The sequence below is a fragment of the Limulus polyphemus genome, unplaced genomic scaffold (assembly GCF_000517525.1).
Source record: "Limulus polyphemus unplaced genomic scaffold, Limulus_polyphemus-2.1.2 Scaffold22, whole genome shotgun sequence".
Classification (NCBI taxonomy): domain Eukaryota; kingdom Metazoa; phylum Arthropoda; class Merostomata; order Xiphosura; family Limulidae; genus Limulus; species Limulus polyphemus.
In genome coordinates, this window is record NW_013665632.1 from 1,123,551 (window position 1) to 1,128,522 (window position 4,972).

General features: G+C 32.5%; 1 protein-coding gene across 1 annotated transcript in view; it reads left to right on the top strand.

Annotated features, from left to right (window-relative positions):
- Window positions 1-4,972, top strand: part of LOC106458371 (semaphorin-5A-like) — a 226,914-nt gene that overhangs the window by 44,255 nt on the left and 177,687 nt on the right. Inside the window, exon 2 of the mRNA XM_022384848.1 lies at window positions 1,109-1,237. The gene's annotated coding sequence lies outside the window, so the exon portion shown is untranslated. The remainder of the gene's footprint in view (window positions 1-1,108; window positions 1,238-4,972) is intronic.

Here is a 4,972-nt window from a genome sequence, read left to right on the forward strand (position 1 = left end):
GATACTAGTTGGATAGATTTTCAATCCCTACTTTAGCTGGCATTGTGATCCATTTTGCTAAATGAAGCAATCTAAATTTGTCAACCAAAGTAGGGATTGAAAATCGTTTTAAAATCTATACAACTAGTATCACTTTACTTGTTTGTGTACTGTTGGATATACAAGAAAAATCTGGATTTCGCTAACTTTAAACTAAAGTTACGATCAACTTCACTCACTTCGGTCATCTTTAGCTGAGCTTTTTGTAACATCGCTTGATTATTACAGTTTGTTTGACAAGTTTAAAGTACAAACTGCTGACGTCACTATGTACATTTCGATCAGAAATATAAAACTTAATGGTCTTTATTTTGTGACGTTTGTGTTATTTCAAGTTGTCTCCAAATTCTATTTTCTAAAAAGTGTGTTCCTCCTCATAAAAAATGTAGACACGTTTCCTATAAAATATAAAAACAATAGCAAAATCATCTGAGCTCTGTACAGAAACGGTGAGTGGATATTCCGTTATTCAGCCATTTGAAAGCACAACCAAAGATAAGTTTTTTCCAATTTCTGCTATGTATGAAATACTGGATGTTTTTCATGAATTTATTTAGGTTTTAAAATGTTTATGCCGTTTTGCTTTGCCCAATGAAATGCTCGATTTTCTCATTTTTTTTCAGTTTTAACTATAGCGTCGAATACATTGTGATATAGTTTTCTCTCTTTACGGTGGGTTAGCGGTAAGTTTACGGGATCACAACGCTAAAATCCAGGATTAGATCCCCATGGTGGGCAGAAAGTAAAGAGCTTATTGTGTAGTTTTGTGTAAAACAGAGACTTCTCTACCACATAGTTTTATTTGACAAGTAAAATCATTTAATTATTACAAAAAAATAATTTTAGAAAATCCTCTTGAAGTAAATTTGATTACGATTTTTTTTCCTTTCGTAAAATTAATTATTGGTAAAATCTCCAGGCAACAAAGAAGTAATTCTATCTTATAAACACCCTATCACATTATATCTTCCAAAAAAAAGATGTTAAACTTGGCAGCTTTAAAATTTAATATGAATTGACGATAGACGAAATATTGGTTATTTGTATACATTTTTTCTTTCTCGAATAGATCGACAGTTTGGAAATTTATCCTGACATTAAGAAGAACGCAACAAATCAGAAGATGTGAAAGGCTACAACTTTACGTCTTAACGTAATGTTTCCTAGATTATATCAAGTGTTTAAACAGAATGTATAGGTAAGAAAAAATTATTGTTAAAGGCTGGAAAATATTTCCAAACATATGGATTGAACTGCAAGACCGGTTATTAAACGTTTGTACTAATAATAAATATACTTAGTATTCCGAAAATTGTTTAACCCAATAACACACGTTTATCAAAGTGTAAAGTGAACTGGACCTCTCTTGAACTTAGACTTCGAGATTAAACAATTTTCGGAATACTAAGTTTATTTATCATATCTGCTGTTGTGTGGCTATATAATCTGAAGAACTGAATAGTGGCCAATGACACTTTTTATTCGCTTCACCTATCCAATGCATAGGGTTTTCTCAAATACGTTTACACCAACAGTATGTTTGAGACATTTGTGCTTTTATGAACTTTTATAAGTGTATATCGCTCCCAATATTAAGTGCTTCCTAGCGATATTAAAATACTATCTCGGTTAACAAAAAACGCTTGAATTGCGTATATTATTAATGTATTTTCTTACCAGGAAAGTAGTTCCATTAATAGCATGCTATTACAACAGATAAAGAACGATTCATTACATTTTAACAGGCTATTTCACAACAAAAAGAAAAATTTGCCACACTAACTGCATATTGTGACACTAAACAGTTAACGATTCACTACACTATTACTGTATATTTCACTAGACAAAGAAATATTTGATACATTGACAGCATGCTATCCTATTAGAAAGAGAGATTTAGTACATCATCAGCATGCTAAATAAGGTGTGGTTCACAACATTAATATTACGGCCGAAAATATCGTTAACAGCGAGGATACCCAACTGATAAAACAATACATTCTAATCTTTATAAGTAAGAGCGTAAGAAAAGTACGATTAATTAGCTATATTCATTACCAGGTTGATTTTTAGTTTCACTCTGAATATGTAGCTTGCTCTGATTGGAAGTTGATATTAATCGCAACAAAGAATTATTCACTACACTAGCATGCTATCCCCTTAGATAGAGAACACTAGCAGCATGCTGAACAAGGAATGATTTTTGAGCAATTAACACTACGACGTTTCAAACTATAGGAACGGGCCATCTTCAGGCAATGTATGATTAACAGCATTTACACATTCAAAATCAATATAGCACTTTATCAGTGCTCTTCCTCGTGAAACAAGGACTACTTCTCACTTTATCAGTGTTTCCCATAAAACAAGGACTACTTTTGACTTTATCAGTGTTTACCATAAAACAAGGACTACTTTTAACTTTATCAGTGTTTCCCATAAAACAAGAACTACTTTTGACTTTATCAGTGTTTACCATAAAATAAGGACTACTTTTGACTTTATCAGTGTTTCTCATAAAACAAGGACTACTTTTGACTTTATCAGCGTGCTTCCTCATGAATCAGGGACTACTTTTGATTTTATCAGCGTGCTTCCTCATGAAACAAGGACTACTTTTGACCTTATCAGCGTGTTCCTCCAATAAACAGGGATTACTTTTGACTTTATCAGTGTGTTCCTCCAATAAACAGGGACTACTTTTGACTTTATCAGTGTGTGTTCTTCCAATAAACAGGGACTACTTTGACTTTCTAAGTGTAATTTCTTAAAGCAGAGTTCACTGTAGTAACCAACTTTACGAATATCTGCCGAAACCTTGCATGTGTGTTTGTTTACCAATATATTTATAAGTTTTAACTACATATTTTAGGTTTTATTTAGTCTTCCTTTTTGTCACGTAACAGTTGGTGAAGTTTAACACAGTTTTCTCCCCACCCTCTAATAAAACTCATGTTTTGTATAAAGCAACATAACGAATATTCTTTACAAGAACGGAAAAACAAAATTAATGTTCTGTTTTAAATTTCATCCATGTTGACTTCAATTTCCAGTGAAATAAGAAGGTCAGTGTGAAAAAGTTTGTAAAAACACGTTCAACTCGGGACTTTGTACAGCGAGTTAATTAATACTCCATGTAAAAGGTGTAGATTGCCAATTAGTATGTTTATAAGGCTAGTCTGATGGTTGAACCAGAGAATCATGGAATTTATCTGAAAGTTTTTTATACCAAGTGGAAGCTAACAAGACACTATCACTATCCTTGCCAATTTGAACATATCGTAGAATTTTTTTTTCAGCTTGTTTGTTATTTACTTACAAGAAACAAATCTTTATCTTAAAATTTCAAATTAATCATATTCATTCATTATATCTCTCTTACACACACACACTTGAACGATTTTTTTCAAGTAACAAAAAGATACAAACAACGTTATCCTCTCAAACTCAAAATTTATTAACTTTGGCCTCGGCAAGAGCGATTTTTAAACTTTCGGAATTTGATTATGGTTTTTCTTAGAATGGGGGAAAATACTGTTGGTTGAAAGCCACTATTTAATAAATTTAGCTACTTAGTCACCTCTAACTTATGTCAGGCGAAATAAAAGATTTAAAAGCTTTCGAAATATTCATGTTATTCTTCTATTACCATTAACTTGGTCGGCATGTAAGCTTCGGTTTATTACTTACTGTTTTATACTCCTGTTTCCTCGGGCTGTGAACAGCAAGGCCGAGACAGAAGCTATATGTATAGAGGGTTTCGGATGGTTATGTCTCATACTGAATATTCATCACTTATTAATAAATAATAAATAGTCCCATCACTCACAAGGCAATATATAATAGAACTGGATATTCAACGAGTAAGCAGTAACCTTGAGGTACAAAAAATACAACGGGGAGAAAAAACGAAAAGTTAGATGACATTGACGTTTTCAAGTGGAAAGGATGAAATGAGGCCTAAGGGGTTGAACAACTTAAAGTTTAAAATCAATTGAGAAAAGGTACAGTACATTCTTAGTGACGTTAACTAAAAATACCCCCCCCCCTGCAGCTGCGAGGGCTGTGGGCACACTCGTTATTGTAAATTCTCCTAAATACTGAAATAGGTATAAATTAAAATAATGAGAACAGGTATGAAATATAAGAGTAGGCCCAGGTAAAAATTTAGAACTTCGATGAAAAAGTGGCATTTAATATAGATAAATAATTGTTTAGAAGATTTGGGTTATTTTTAAATGCACCAAGTACGTTGAAAATTTAGAATATATTGCAAAAATTGAAATATTTTCAAACGTTACAACAGATTCGGGTATATGTGTGTGTGTATATTTTTAATTTATAAATTGCTTTTCTAGGATGGCATGTTTTTTTAATTTGATCTTTAGTTTAATGATACTATAAGAACTGCCAAATGTTATATTGTTTTGAACATATAGTGAAATTAAGTGAAACCACAATTATATTATTAGGTCGTCAAGAAATTAATGTCGCGTTTTGGAAAACTTTCATTAACCATCCCCCAAAAAACATACATCACGTGTAATATTTAAACGAACCGCTTAAACATCACGTTAGTGTAGTCTATATAATGTGTAAAGTTTAGTATACTCTAATCCCTTATAGTAATGGCAAACGACGAGACACACATTCGGCATGTAATGGTGTTTGAATACAAAAAGGGAAACAACGCCTCTGTAGCCACAAAGAATATCAAAGAAGTTTATGGAAATGTTTTGAACGTTCGTAAATGTCAACGATGGTTCAGCAAATTTCGTTCAAGTGACTTTAGCTATAAACACTGTGATGGCAGGGGCCGACATGTTAGAATTGATGCTCTAAAGACCTTGTTGAGTCTAATCCAAGGCAACACACTTATGAAATGACTCTGAAATTGCATGTCTTTCACGAAACAATACGTACAAATCTAAGG